This window comes from Gymnogyps californianus, chromosome 12, assembly GCF_018139145.2.
Source record: "Gymnogyps californianus isolate 813 chromosome 12, ASM1813914v2, whole genome shotgun sequence".
Lineage (NCBI taxonomy): Eukaryota > Metazoa > Chordata > Aves > Accipitriformes > Cathartidae > Gymnogyps > Gymnogyps californianus.
Genome location: NC_059482.1, coordinates 15,343,068 through 15,359,675, shown reverse-complemented (window position 1 = coordinate 15,359,675; position 16,608 = coordinate 15,343,068). Strand labels below are relative to the sequence as shown.

The 16,608-nt window shown below is 36.2% G+C and overlaps 1 protein-coding gene across 7 annotated transcripts in view; it reads left to right on the top strand.

Annotated features, from left to right (window-relative positions):
* SIAH1 (siah E3 ubiquitin protein ligase 1) overlaps positions 1-16,608 on the top strand; it is a 77,337-nt gene that overhangs the window by 12,340 nt on the left and 48,389 nt on the right. The window contains exon 1 of one of the 7 annotated variants that reach the window (XM_050903778.1): positions 5,875-5,891. The exons of the other annotated variants lie outside the window; for them this stretch is intronic. The gene's annotated coding sequence lies outside the window, so the exon portion shown is untranslated. Of the gene's footprint in view, positions 1-5,874; positions 5,892-16,608 lie in introns of those variants that run through there. 7 annotated transcript variants of the gene reach the window in all.

Sequence of the window (16,608 nt, the reverse complement as noted above, 5' to 3'; positions counted from 1 at the left end):
GGATCATCTTTGCATGTTGTTTTTATGTATGTACTTTAGTCAGTAGACACAGTTGCAGACACAACAAATCTATCATATATTTTATGGAAATGAAATAATCTTCATCTGCAGCATTTCAATTTGATTTGGCATTTTCAGAACGGCCAGGACATGTAAAACAGGAAGATCACACACACGGAAAACCTGTGTGTCAATGTAAAAGCCTCAACATTCCAGTCCTTTGGCAACAGAAAATCCTGCCAATGAAAACTAGCTAGATACCTAAGTAGAACAAATCAACAGGAAATAGCCCATGAAAAAGTTTCCAACAGAAAGCCATTGGGTTTTTTTAGCACAGTGCGTATAAATTTCACAGATTATATGCTTGTTTAGTCATCAAGGTAAATCTGGGGAAGACAAGATCTGCTTAGTGGTAACACAATTAGCAAATGGTATGGAATTGATCAATGTTCCATGTATTACCATTTTGCTTTTAACTCTGACTTTTTGAGGCATTCTTTGCTTGCCTGGTGTGCTACATTTGTTAATTAACTCCATCTGCTGAAAGTCTGGTCTGGCAGTTTAATAATATAATGAGTTGCTTTATTAAAAAATTGTGCCTGAAAGTGCTACTGTTGGTCGTAACAAAGAGAATTTAAGGCAAATATATCTTGAAAATATCCTTATTTTGCTGGTAATGTCACTAAACCTTAACCTATTATAGCTATAGTTCTCCACATTTGAGGTTTATAGGAAATGGTATGCCATGCATTTCACTATGTAAAATATTACATTTAACAGAATAATCTTAATGACACTAGCCTTGTTCTGTAGATCATGTTACGAAATGTAAAGAAATCCACGGAAAGCATGAAAGGGCTTGAATTTTGCAGTTTTGAAACTGCAAGTGAAAGAGAAAACTGCTAATAACTAACTTCACAACTTGTTGATGAATTCTGTTTGAACATGATAATAGAGATGTTGGTGTTCTATTTATTAGGCCTTATTCAATATGCATATTCTTTACCGCTAAATGCAGAAGATTTGCCTGGCAGTCATGGGCCTACTATTACGTTCTTAGCAAATATGGGGAAGAAAAGGATGTAATATTCATGTTCATTGGATCCATATGTTGTAAGTTGGTTTAGGGTATATATTGATATTGTGTGTATGAATATGTACTACCATTTGACATACATCCTGAGGCAAAATGATACCTTGATATAACAACTTAATTATTCTTATTGAATACCAAGCAAATTTCTGACTTGCTTTTTAACTCTGGCTTCTTCATTATGTGTAGTTAATTGCAATTAAGTAGTATATTTTTAAATACTTAATGTTTGCTATTCAAGGAATCGCTGTGTCTGGTCCTCCAGAAGCCACTAGCATTCTGCTGCAGTCATAATTAGTCTGCATGCTGTTATGTAGTTAGTAAAGATAGTTATATTGTATTTTCATAGAGTTTATAGCCAAACAGCCAGTAGCTTATATAGCCTGACATGTAGATGACAGGCAATTGTAGTTCACCTAATAATTTGGATGGTTGTTCTAGGGTCCAGCTTTTTGTGTTCTTGGAGATTAAATGCTGCAAGCAGAGAATTAGGAGAGAGCATGCCATTAAGACCCATCTATTGATAAGTAAATGGCTAGGTGAGAGATTCTTCTGCCACCTACCATGATAAAAATGTTTATTAAAAATAGTGGAACCTCATTGGTAGGGAATATTAACATTGATTTTTGTCTTGCATCCATTTCTGTTTATCAGCAAAACTGAAAAGCTTTTTTTAACGTGTAAATACCTATGCTTAGTGACTGTCACCTATCAAAATTCTCCTTGACAAAGTTGAGGTTTGTTAACTTCCTGTCCCCTGTGTCACTGTTAGGGCCTCTGTGCTTTAAGTTTTCCAAAATATTTTCATTCTTGAAGTATGGATATCGGAACTGAAGAGAAGCTGTCTTTCCAAAGATGTGCACAGATGTGAAGTATTACATTTCTACTTGATATTCTTGTTTACAATTATGCAAAAATCCATTGTAAAGAACTACCAAAGTAATAAAATGATTAAAGTAGGTATTGCTGACCCTTTTTATTACAAGGATGCACAAAGAGCTGAATTGTGTTAGTTACAATGATCCTCAGGTCTTCCTGTGAATTGCTGCTTTTCAGGATGACTCCCATCTCAAACGTACATTTTTGTGTCCTTTCTTCTTCCTTCCTAGCTATACTGTAACACACTCAATTATATTAATATTCAATATGACCATCAAACCATGTGTTTAACATCATTAATGTAACTTGCTATCCTATAAAGATTTTGCACAACTATCTAGATTGCCTATACGAGTATAAATGGCACAATCCAAGAATGGATCATCTGGTAACCTGCAAATGTTGATAGTTATGTTTAAAGATCTATTGTCAGCCTGCTTTTAGTCCTTTTGGTATTGTCCCTGTTCCAAATAGAATGTTATCTCTCTCTCTCTCTCATATATGTCTCTCTCATCTATATATCACATACATACATATTTCTATATGATAATAAATGCTCTGGTACATGCAGGGTAAGATACAGTTGCCTTACCTGCTGATCTTTTCCCCTATAAATTACACAGACTTATTTGTCAAGGTCTACTCCGTATGCAACTGGATGGATAACTGACACTTTGTCAGGGTTTTGTGAAGACTAGCAACCCTTGCAACAAAATAAGTAGTAGTTGGTGAGAAGCACGCAGGATGCCCTCCCTCACAAATTCTTCCTCTTATCTACTCTTAGGTTATAGATTAATCATAGTTACAAGCTCCTAATTCAAACTGCTCCTTAATTGCTGCCAGAGAACACTTCATTACAAACATACTTAAGCTTAAAAAAATTGTATTTGTACTCATTTAATAATATATATTTAATAATAAAATAACTAAATCTTGGGAAGTTGACCTGGACTATAACCATTAAGCAAATCCTGTCTGTAAGTAGATGCAGCTGTAACATCTTCTGTTTCACTGAAAGTGCCTAGATGGAAACTAAACTTGGCTTACGTAATTGAGTTTGTGGAGACAATTAGGTTGAGAATTATATTGCAGATTAAAAATAAGGTCCACAGGTTGCTTATTTATGACGTAGCCCGACTGTACTGTGTCTGTAGATATCTGCCCTAATGTCTTTTTTTTTTTTTTCCTGGGAATATAATACTTTGTATCAAAAACATGAGTAATTTATATGTTATGGTATGATATAATCTCTGTTGACTTCTTTAAAATTATACAAAGAATATATTTGGATATCCTTTGCTTCAGAAGATACATGTCTCTTCTTAAAATATAATCCATGTCATTAGCTACCACAATGGATCGTAAATAAGCAACTTATCCAGACCACTATAGTTCATTGAAAATTGCAGCTGAAATGATATTTTTGGTAACTGAATATTCAGATATACACCTACTGAAATTTTCAGAACTGCCTAATTGACTCCTTCCCATTGATTTCAAGGGAAAATAAGTGCTTTTGGAACACTACCCTTCTGCCAAAAGTTTGTTTGTTTGTTTTTTTAATTGAAAACAGTTCAGGTTTATATATTATGAACACATTTTACTTTGGTTACTCAAAATGTCTCCATAATGTCAAGGCAATATTTATTTGGCTTGACAGAGTTAAAAAGGATTGCACAACTTGACTAATTTACTGCCCAAAGTTTTAAGGGATGCTTAGCTAATGGTGTGTTGTTTGGCATAGATTCAAACATAGTAACTAATTAGAAAACAATGTTAGGGCTAAGGTGATGGCTGAAAAGGCCTTTGGTAAGCTCTGTTTAATCAATCGTGCATTACTTAATTTTGTCAGTGTTTAAAGTGACTTTTAGGATGCTACAGGAACATGTATGGCCAAAATGGTCTTTCAGAGGGTTTTTAACATCTCAAAGCAAAGCAGCTGGATTTTTAAGCAATGGAGAAGAAATGAGAGTAAAGTAGTCATCTTAAAGCACCAAAGCAAAGGGAATCCTCTGTATGCCCACGGTAAGATCATCAGGCTCTGATTAATGATTATGAATTTGGTAGGAAAAATAATTGTGAAGGGGGAAAAAGTTACCTACTCAGAGCTGGTTTGCATGTAGATGCTCAGTAATGACATTTGATAGTTCTTGTAGCTAGCTTGTGCCTTGTGTATCATGTGGAATAATGCTCCTGTTAACATATGTCATGTTATAATTTTTACCTTTGCATTTGGTTGTCTAGTTGTTTATAATAAAGTCCCCATTGAGCCATGGCCAGGGTAATTGAATGTATCTTAAAGGTAGCTAGGGTATGTTGCTCAATCACTTGTGTTGTGCAGTCTGATTCAAGGGAGAGAGGGCAATTTGTGCTGACTCTGAACTTCATCAGTTTTAATCTTATGAATCCTATCTAAGGAATCCTAAAAACTGAAAACTCAGAAGGCCTTTCTTTGAATGCTTCCTGTTAGTGCACAGATCCTTAATTGCTGGGTTCTATATTACAAACTGCAACATTGCTTTGCTTTTTACAGTTAATTGCTTATAGAGACTTAGAAATATTGGGCTAGATTTTTAGCACAGTGGCTAATTTTTTCAAGTCAAATGTTACACATAATGGTGTAAGAATGGTGAGTAAACTTCTCTTTTGGGTGACTGTGCAGCTGCTTTCTTCAAACATGGCTATTATTTTTGCTATACTTCAGTCTCTTTGTAAATCTATGAAGGAAATGTAACTCGGGTCTTTCAGTTCTGCTGAAAGCTTTGCAAGAAAATGATTGACAAAACAATATATTTTATGAATAACTAGAATTTTTTCCAGAAGATATTGTTTGAAAAACTGCTGCTGTAGGGAAATTGATGTAAATTTACATGCTGTTCTACAAAAATTCTTTATGCTAATCAGTAATCAACAAAATGTGGTATTTAGAAAAATGTAATGCCAGCCATAAGAATTCTGTTTTTAAAATCAAGGGTAAAACAAAATGACATGCAAAACTAAATCTAAACAAACTTTACCTGTTTGTTCCAACATTTGCCATTCTTAATTCCAGCCTGGCATCTGAGTGAAACCTCTAGCTATCCTTTCCAAGCTGAATGAGATTGGAAGGACAAGGGAAGAAGAAATAAGGAGGGGGGGAAATGCTTATAAACCACAATATACGTGTGAGTCCTTCGTGTGGTTTTGGCTAGGGAAAATGTTGTCCCTTGACCAGACTTGCCCAATGGGCTATCAAGACTCAGACAGACTTTGTGTATTTCTTTTCTCCTTTTGCCTTTTACTGTAATGGAAAAGCAACAGTGCGGCATCCTGCATGTTAAATTGGTTCATAGACCAGTAAAGATGAGAACAATATGCATGCGGAAGGCTTTAGTAATGCAGTACTAACAATAGAGGAAGAATAATATTAATACTGATCAAGACTCAGTGCAGGTGTACATGGGAAATGAAATTTGTGCTTTTATTTTCAGCTATATTTCTCTGTAACCTTTTTACCTGTACAAACCTGGCAAAACAGTTTGGCATGCCCTGTAATAGGACTGAGAGCTACAATCTAGAAAGAATAGTACAGCAAAAACATGATAACTGAATCGTTAAGGTGTCTCTTGATCTGTAGTGAAGCATGACATTTTTCTAATGTTTATATAAATCAGCCTTCTGTTTTTTGTAGTGGTTTCAGTTCGTAAGGATGAGATCAGCAGGTCTTGTCCCACACTTGAGGAATTTAAATATTTGTTGAAATATTTGGTTTTCTTTAGTGCATTCCATTGCAGAGCATCTTGTTTTGCTTTTGCCTCTCCCACTTCCTTTCAGAATTGTACCAGCAGCCTACAGGCTTGTTCAGCATTTCAAAGAGGCAATATGATTCCCAGATCAGAATGGTGTCAACAGGAGACAGTCTGCCTAGTGTCATTTTTTTGTAAGTTGTTTCTTTGTTTACACCATGAAATGAGAAGGGGGAAAAAATCAAATTGCACACAATTGGCTCCAGTAAATACCAAGTAACAGTAAATGCCTTGTTTATTGCCTGGGGAAGGCTGGTAACTTGCTGAATTTCCATCGATGCTCCTTCGTAAAGGAGCAGGGCTCAGATCTCCCTTGGAGCTGGTTATGCAATTGATGGGGCAGGGTTTTGGCTTCTGGAGCAGCAGGCTTGCATAACATGGTTTATAATCCAGCACTCCCTTCCCAGCCTGAAAGGACCTTTTTCATGAGGCATTTTCTATAACAAAAATTACTTCCAGATTTCTACATAATTACTGAAAAAATGGTACCCTAACTCTTAAAAAAAAAAAATCTTGTACAAGAGATTCTTGACCTGATCTTTCTGTATATGAGGCATCTCTTTTTTTTTTTCTTTCAAATAATGAATCATTTATAAGATTTTTTTTCTTTCATACCACGAAGGCAACTTTGTCCTTTATTAGCAGAATTCTTGTTGATACAACACTGAAGAAACTGAATTATGCCAACTAAGCATTTCTTGGAGGCCTTGACACAAATAAGCTGGTTTCTGAGAGTTTCATTTTTCTTATACGACCTATATATGAAAGCATAGGTGACTAAACCTGCAACTAGAAGGTTTAGTCTGTGTACTTGGGAGAGGAAGGCCTGAATAATAGCATGATATTAATGCCACAAAGATGTTGTCTGTGGAGATGGCTGCAGTGGTTACTTACGGACAATGGGAATTGGGACGTCTTGTTCTTTATTGCAGCCTAGGGGCATGCATTCTTCTTCCTTTAACAAGAAACTTCCATCTATTATTCTTCAACTCCCTTCATAACATACACTACCCATCTCCAGATGCTTGATTATTCTCAGCCTGTTTCTGTCCTTACAGAAATGTATGTGTCTCCCTGTTAGCTTGGTCAAAAACTCTAGAGCAGCCAATGGGTGGTATTTGTGTGTTGCAATCCAGGTCCTACACTGCTTTGTGGCCTGTCTATGTAAATTTATATTTAGAGTCCTTAGGGTCAATATGAGGACTCATGCACCATAAGGTGGCATAAATGTTTATATTACTATTTTATCTTCCAGTGGATAGAACAAAAGACAGAACTGTAGGAAAAAATGTGTAGATCAAGTTTCCTTGGGAACTGGAAGTAGGCAATCTAATATTCTTTCCCATCCTGTCCCTGAAGTGCCTCACTGAATCTTCACGCCCAGCAAGAAAAATGTTCCCAGCTTGTTACAAATTTGGGGTTTCTCTGGGTACTCATCAGTTAGGAGCTGGTGACTTGGAAAGAGCTGAAGTTACATATGCATCTCCTATTATTGGCAGCTGTAATTGCAGATGATTAGTCTTTCTGAAAAGAACTTCAGTGGTGAAGAGGTGACACTCTACTATTTTAGAAGGCAGCAATCAGAATGACTTATGTGAGATCACATGAAATCTGCTATTATGATGTCTGTAGCAGTCATTACTTGCTTTCCTTTCATCAAAGCAGATATGAAAGGTGAAACAAAGAAAAGTATTTATTTAAATATTACTTCTTTAAATTGTTGGAGAAAATTACTAAGAATTCTAAATGTGATTGCCAAAGTCCTCTTCTCATTCACAAAAGGGGCAGTATGGACAGCAGTACTGAAAGCTTCACACCTGTTGCGCAAATATGGGTTGTCATATTTATGCATTGTTAACCCACTGTCTTCAGGAATTGGACTCTGTGCCAGCAATATTCACAAGGAAAGGTTTCTACCGTAAAGTACTCACTATAGGAAAATTCTTTCTCAAGTCTTTCTCTGCTGCCACTAGCATTGTCACCATCATCTCTGCTGCTTCGTTACACAAACTATGGATCATTTTTTGACTCCTTTCCCAATATCTGGATTGTGCTCAAATCTTGAGGTGGTAATCGGAGGGACTGCTGTTTTTATCTAGAGGATTCTCTGACACCCAAGGAGATGACTATCAGATTAAACACAGTATCATAATAATTTAATTTCTGTCTCTCAGATTCGCTAAATGATGATGTTCGGTTTGGATTTGAATGACCAGAAAATGACTGTCTTTCTGAATCAACTTCTTTCAACGCCCTAAGGGGTTGACAAAAATAACACTAAACTTCTGGCAGGAATTGTTCAGATTCATATTTTGAAAAGTCAATAGTTTGATTGTAGCAAACAAAATCTGAGATGTGGGATCAGCAAATTGAAGTAAATTCTCAGATTATTTTGGATTTTATTATTGAAATGCAAATGCATTCTTAATATCAGCTGAATATAAATCAGGAGGTATGTTTAGAAGTTATTAACAAGAGTTAAATCTTTTATGAGAAACTGCACATCTTTGATTTGTGGCTACCTAAAAGGCAAAATACGTATCATTGCACACAATCTGGCTAATCTCCCCTAAGCAGCCCTAGTGTTTCATCTATGAGAAATTGGAACCCAATCAAATATTCTGTTTATGCAATCTCTGTTTAATGAGCTACTAACTCTAGGGTTATTTGATCTTTGACAGTTTGGGGGCAGGGATGGGAGGTAAAGTTGCATCCTCACTGGCAAAATCCACATTAATTTCAGAGTTTTTAACTGAAAGAAGTGTAGGGTGAAGTCTGTTGTATGCGTTCACTAAATTGTGTATGATTGCTAGTCCAGTTCTTACAGTAAAAACAATTGTAAGTAAAGTTATGTGAATTCAATTTTAAATTCAGTCTTTCATGTTCTGAAAGTCTGCAATAACTAATAATGAAACCAAAACCTAAATCTGAAATTTTGAATTGCCAGATAAGTTTCCATGTACTCACTGAACAAGAGAACTCTCACTCTTACCCTTTTAAAAGCCCTCAGCTCTGTTTGACTGGCTCTTTAAGCATAAAATGAAAAAAATTCCCCCTGTCTCTCCTTGAAACTGTTCCATTGAGCTCAGGGGCAAGTTCAGGATGGGACAGAGTGTGTACAGCTCTAGGGTTATCTTAAAGTTGTGACTTAAAACTAGAAGCACGTTATTGATATAAGAATATTTATATGCTGCACTAGCATGCAATTTTTTATGGACGCTGTAATATTGATAACTGCAAAGTTTGGATTTTTTTTCCTTAGATATGGGGAAAAAGTAAATATAGCCAATATAAATATAGTAAATATACTATAAGAGTAACGTTAATCCAGAACAACTACACCCGCACAATGAGCTCGCACCAATGTGTCCCTGAGTGTTCAGATGCCCAGCTACCAATGTGCCATGTCTGTGCTATAGATTTGTGTTAATGTAGCCCCGTGAGCATACACAATTCCTCTTTTGATACCTAAGATATATTACTGTTATATAAATCAGTCAAAAGTATAAGGTATGTTTATTAAAAAAATCATTATATCCTCACTTTACATTCATCATTGTATGTAGTGGATGCTTTGAATGAAGGTTATTTGAAACAAACAGAATTTGTCTTATCAGATTATCTAGTTATGTAGCAATCTGGGATAATTCATTGCAAGCAGAAAAGCTACATAATGGTATACATAATGGGGAAAGTTTTCTGTTTATTGGAAAAAAAAATCAAATTAGCAGCTTCAGAAATAGCCCTGAGTCAGACAGCTAGCTCTATTATTATGTTACTTAGAAGCTAATGTATTATGAACAAGTGCCAAATATTTCTGTGTAATGCAGAGAAGATTAAATGGAAGCTTCTATTTTTGAGATCCGCTTTGTAGCGTACATGTAATCAACAGAAAGTCCTAGATAACAAGTAGTACACAGATAGCCCTGCTAATTAGGAATAATTATGTAAATGGTTATAATCTGAGCATTGTATTTATCTGAGGTATTAAGAATAATACAAATCAACAGAAAAATTTTGAAAACGAATTTACAAAAAGTCAATTATATGTTTATTTTAAATGATGATGTGGGAGCATAACTCAGCTATGTAGTTTTGTTTAAAGTCACATTCCTAGCACGAGGAAGGAAAAACTCCCTGACAGGGCTAGACTGCATAATTATATCAGGTTTTGAATCTGGTCAAGTAACTTGCACAGTACTTGGTTGTCAGAGATGACAAAAATTGTGAGTTTCTGAATACATTTTTGTGCGATTCTTGGCTAGTCCATATGGTTTTATACTTTCTGTATTATTTCTTTACTGGAAAGGTCAGTGTGTAGGGTTGCAGAGCTGGACATGGTAAGAGTAGTTTCTCCAGTTAATACATTGCAGTGGCAGCTCCAAAACTATTGTTTGGACAATAGTTAGACATCAAATTGTCTAAGTCTTTTGGTAACATTATTGTTCATGTAAATATTCTCATTTCTGAGACAAATGCCAAAACTGATTTCAAAGATCGCTGTGTTCTAGGAAAGTTCAGATCTAGTTAGCACTATCCATAGCATTGTCAGTGTAGGTATTTAAATGGACTTGCTTTATTTTGAAATAGGATTTGGTATGCACTTACTGTTTAGAAATGTTTAGGACTTGACAAAGTATCTAGGATAAATTTCACAGGAATGGGCTTATTTAAAATATTCTCATCCAGAGCGAGTGAGAGAAAGCTGCAGCAAGAGTTGACTTGCCCCAAATTGACCTACTGTCTTTCTAATTCTATGCTTGTGGAGCCAGGGTGTAGAAGACATCAGGGAATTTATGCTTCTAGCACGGACTTACAGGCTCTGAATATATTTGTGTTTTCTGAATAGTTATTAATTGTTTAGTTTTGGGTATGTGAAAATGTTGCTGAATTTACAGGTGATTGTTTATGCTTTTGCGAGTAGCAGTAGTTACTGTCTTGCATGTTTTAAAGTGCCCACTGAAGGCTCCAAAGAGCTTGCTCAACTTAGTGTTAGCATTTTAGTTCCATATGGCACTGTCTATAGAAAAGGATCCTACTCTGCAACAGTCTCTAATGAAAATCAGAATGGATTGTTGTGGCCACTGGAGGAAGCAATAATTAAGGCCCTGGGAGAAGGAAGGGTACACTTCACAGCTACCTGGCAGAGCAGCAAGGGTGTTAGCACATTGCTGATTTGAAGACAACCCTAAAGGCTGTAGCGTTGTTACAGTAAAAGTTAAAGAACTGTAATTCAGTTACCTCATCAAAGAGATTAAAAGCACCTTCTCTAATAATTAGAACCTTTTCTATGTTGGCTCTGCAGACTTTCTGAAAGTGGTTGAACAAGAAACCAAGTTTTGTTTTGGTTTGCTTTTGTAAGAGTACCATTTAAAAAAACCCCCTACTTCTACATCAGAAACAAACTGTCTTTTCAATAGGTATTTGTTGCTAATTCTTGAGAAGTAAAACTTACAGAGACACCTTGTTCCTATTGGCTTTCAAATGTTTACATGCTATTTAAAAAAATACTTGTGAGCCTAAGCAAGTTCAGTTAGGCAACCTTTGAAAGAATTTTCCAAAGATGTATTTAATTTACTGGGAAAATTTTTTCCCTTATGCTACCAAATAACTTGTTCTTCACAGAAGAACATTTTTCATACATAAAGACAGTTCTTTATGGATTAAATCTTAAAACTTTCACTTGGGCAAATTCAGTTTTGATTTTAATGATGAAGTAGCTTCAGTTTAGCTTTTTAAGTTTTGAAATTCAAAACACAACATATTAAATGATGAGGTGGTAGCAAATACAAGATGATAATTCTGTTTTTTCTAAACACGTTGATTTTGAAAGATGAAAGTTCTGGAGTTTTTTGTCCTACCGCATAATCTTGATATTAGATATTAATTCTCCGTCAACATGCATTTACACCGTTTTATTTAAGCAGTATTCATTTGAGTAATCACTAGCTCATTTGACTGATACATAAGAATTGCATAATTCTGTCACTATGAAATTTTGTAAAGGCCAATATTCATTTGAATTTGGCTCTAAAATTCTTACTACATGGTTGGATAAAGTTGATGTTTATTAACAGTCTGTTCATGGCTAGGGAATACTCATGTGATCACCATGTGGTGAGATTCTAGTGTGTTTCTAGAGTATGCCAGAATTTATCCATAGTATCCTACTGGGAGCTAAATAGTGTATGATAGGAACAGAACATGCCTTAGAAGAGCTTATGAGTCATGAAATTAATGCAATAAGAAATGGTAACAGGCAGAAGAGGAGGATCTGAGGAAAGTCAGAGGTCACAGAAATTAATGCTAAAGAATTTTTTTTTATACACATTTCAAGTGCTTTGTTTAGGCAAATAGTGTTTTTTATTGGTCAAGGTTTAGGAGGATTTTTACTTCCTCTCTGAATGTATTAGTTCTAGAGTGTGTTTCTTGAGCTATTCTCGTACTGATGAATGAATTTTTGTTTCTGGTTATGAGGCTTTATTTATAAAGGACCACTAATAAAGATGCATATTCTGAAAATAAGGCTTTTTCTGTAACCACCTCGTACTCATTTGTTTGGGGTTCTGGGAGGAGTTCCATTTCCTATGTCTCCCAGGAAGCCCCTACACTTGTCCCAGCACATCTGCAAGAGGGTGTGCTGATCTTTTTTAGACACTGATAATATCTGACATTTAACTGGCTTACTGAAATTCTCCAGGGAATTTCTAAACTGTGATATACTCCCTTAGCTGCCTAGTTATCTTAACACAATGACTGAGTTTTATCGCTGCTGTCATTGAGGCAGCTACTGTGGTGTCAAGCCAAGAACAACCATCTGGGATAACTTTGCAGATAAGTTCCAGTGATTTGCTTAGAGACTTGTATCAACCTTAAAGCAACATTCTTTGTTTAGGCTGTGAAACACTGTGTAGAGGTATTTGCATCTGGACTTGTTGTTTCCTCTTCTCTTTAACATACTTTATTATTTTAAGTTCAAACTGCTTGTGACATTGATTCCTCCCTTGTGACAGCTATACTATTACAAACAGGAAGTTTGCCTCTTGTGTGGTTCCTATTTACCAGCATAATTTCCTTCTCAAGAGGACTGTACACACTAAACATATTCTCTAGATGTGTCTCCTGTCATCAGTCCTGTGCTTGAATTGTTCATTATCATGTCTCTAACTCTTGTCTTATATAACTGATGGGGCTGTTCAAATTGTTTCTAAACAAAGTTCAGAATGTCATATATTGTGGCAGTCATACTTAGCGAAATATGGATTTTTCCAGTGGTAATGTTTGGCTGAATAATGCTGCTGTTACACGGATTAAATTTACATAACATTGTCTTCCAAGGTTTTTTCATTAATTTGGTGACAAGACACAGTAGTTAATAGATCAAACCACAGCTACCCTGAAGATGGAATTTCAGTCTCTGAAATGCTAAGACAACAGTTGTGATCCCGTGGGACAATGTAGATCACAAAGTCCCAGATAAAGCTTTTTCATTTAAGTGGTTCTGCCTTAGAAACATGCTTCCAGGGCAGATAAACCCAGGCACTGAACATCTTTGGGAACTTCTGCAAAATCTTAATGGAAAAACTCTTCTTACTGTTGGAATTGCATATAAAATCTGGATACCAGCTTCAGCCCAAGAAAACCCAGGCAGCAAATAATTATTTTGACCAAAAAAAAAATATTTTTTTAAGTAAAGGTCTCTCAAACATTTGATTTCACAAGAAAGAGAAATGACAAAGATTTTTATGAAATATGCTTTGGACTTTACTAATTTGTATATAGAAAGTATTCAGGTAGGTGAAAGCATAAGCAGATATGCTGATAGGTCCTAAGCAAATCATAGCTGTTCAGCTGTTTCAGGATCTGGCCCAGCAAAGATTGCAAACCATTGTGGAAATCAGAACTTTGAGTTTTACAGCCAAATTGATCTGATATTCTTAATTTTCATCAAAGGCTAAGGGTCCTTCTGAGTGGTAATGCTGATTTTCTGGTGGTATCGGCATTTTGTATTTAATTTGTGTGCAAGTGTATGCCCAGATCTGCCATCTCTTTTTTGATAACTTCTTTGCTTTCCTTTCCTGGTTTCTGTGTAGTAATGAAAAAGCTGCTAGATGGTCTAACCTCCAGATATTTTTCCTTAGTGACAGCTGGAAAATATGCTCTCCAAGAAGTACTAGGCAAAACAATAACCCCAAAAGAGCTCCAGCTAAAAGGAATGTAGAAGTTTACAGCTACAAGCATGTTTTCAAATACAATCTAAGTAGGAGGCTACCAACTGTTGCTTTTTGAGTGGTGCTATGACTTTTCCCAGGCATTTCACAGAAGTAAAATTCCGCCGCAGGAGGAGGATGTCTGGTCTGACTGCAAATTTCCTAAAATATGGAAAGGAAAAGATAGGCTATAGAGGGAAAGAAAAAGAGTTATTTCCTAGTCTGTATTAGCGAACTAAGCTGGACTAGGGCACAGATTCACGTGCTGGCCCTTAGTCATCCGTGCTGTTTGTTAGCGCGTTCGCTGAGGCAGTTCTGGCTTGCCAGCGAGCACTTCCCCAGGCAGTGTAAAGGCATGGCTAGGGGGTAGCACAGGGCAGAGCGGGACTGGGGCGGGGGGCAAGGGTGGGATGTGTGCAAAAGGTGGGAGTTCAGCCCTCCCAAATGTAGGCTGGGCTGTGTACCACTTGTCCTCGGGGTCAGAGACTAGGTTCTGGCTAATCTTATTTACTTGTATACATGTAGCCACAGAGCCCAAGAGGGGAAGAAAGGATTATGAAGATTCTAAAAGAGAAATAAAAAGAGACTAGAGATAGAAGAAAGGTATGAACAAAGAAAATTTTTTAGATTCCTTTTTTATTTAGAGGGATCAAGAACCTCTGAAGTGGTTAGGAATTTTTTTTTTACTGTCTGTTCCTTATAGATTAATTTGAAATGACTTGACCATTTGTTGTACTTGTTTTGTTTAAGGACTACAAGTGCTTGCCTATACTGAAAAGCTAAATCATGAACTTTCTTTACTTGGCTCCCTCAAGATTAAAGGTACCATGAATTAATGGTCAGGATAAGATATTTCGGCCTAAAAAGATTAAGCTCTTTTTCCTACCAAAGCACCTGCATAAATATAGACAAATCCAGAATCAACAGAAGATATAAATGTTATATGATGTGACTCAGCAAAAGCACAGATGTCAGATCATCGGTAAATATTTTAATTTCAACTACGTTTTGTCTTTCATATAGATGTGGGTGCCATTACTAGCAGTCAGAAATTGTCTGCTTTCCCCTTATTTATTTTCATTTCAGTTCTGAGTAGCTGTAGAAATTTTTCATATGTGAAAGTGCAGGTACGTTCATGCTACAATTCTGTTACTTTTATTCTGTAGCACTTGCAGACCGTTAGTATAGTCAGTATCCTACTCCTTTGCAACTCTCAACCCATTATCTAAGTTCCAAAGTGAAACATTTCAAAGATGCTATAAATAATTTTCTGGAACTAAATATGAATGAAGATTAATTAAACACCAAGGCTTGGCACGGACACCTCATTCTCTAAGCACCCTTCTTTTGATTGCATTACAATGTGAAACTATCAAGAAAAAAAAATGATAGGACAGATCCTGTTACTTTATTTAAAAGATATGGCATTTGAAACAAGATTTGATAATTAGGAAGCAGGGAATAGCTGCAATTTAAAGAGGAGTGGTACTATCTGTTTCTGACTGCAGTTTTTCAACAGGTCTAAAAGAACTAGAAGCTCCCATGGAAATACATTGGGAACCTGAGTGCATAACTCCCTTAAACTAATAGGCTAGGATCCTCAAGGGAGGAGAGGAACCTGGAAGGAGTGAACTGTAATTCAATTTTTATAGATTTGTGTACTACAGTTATCTCTGTAGTGTCTGAGTACATTCCTGGAAGCTACTGCTTTTCTGTCAGCTAGCAAGTATCAAGAGTCTGTCTTCAAAATAAAATGTAGGCCTAAATCTTGCTCTGCAAATGGTATAAATATGGAATATTTTCAGCGACGCCACCCAGTCTATGTAGAGGAGGGAAGAATCCACTCTGCGACATCTCTTCCATATGTCAGTATAGCACTGGACTTTTTTTTAATTGATGTGCTTGGAATCTCATTTCAGTAACTGATATGAAATTCAAGTCAGGTAGAAGAGAAGGTAGTAGCCATGAGTATATCTGTGGGCAAGCAGGCTTGTCCGTCTGTTACCCTGGTACAGTTCTGAAAGAAGTCCTCAGTAGCAAACCAAAATACATAGACCAGAAAGTCTACTTCTTGCATTGTTGTCTGTTTTAGTGTGCTTAACTGTTGCAAAGCAGATCGAGGAATTTGGATTCCTCACGTGCTTTTAGGTTGCAAAATTCATTTGATACTTTCTCCTGCCTTTGATACCAGATAGGGTCTGAAAAGGGCTTCACCATCTGTGTTTGTGTTGGCTTGGTCTTTGCATGTCTAGTGGGTAAGTCCCACAAGTATTTCTCTGAATAGTACTTAAGAGTCTTAGCTGATGCGTTTTGCATGTTTCACTATCTCTTCACATGACAAATGCACTGAAAGCTTTTAACATGTCCCAGATATTTCCATCTCTTGTTTTAGGGAAGTATAAAATAGGATGGTTAAACTCTCCAGTGTATTTGATGTTGTTGAGCATTCTTTGAACTTAGTAGTAATTCCTCACAGCATTTATGTGTAAAGATGCTCTAGAAATGTCTATGCCTTTTGTAGAATTTCAGCTTTTCTATCCATATATTGCATTTTAACAGACAGGAAAACAGTTTTCCTGGTCACAAAAATACTTGAAGTCTCTGGGACATGTTTGTACTCATGATACAGCCACATTTTACC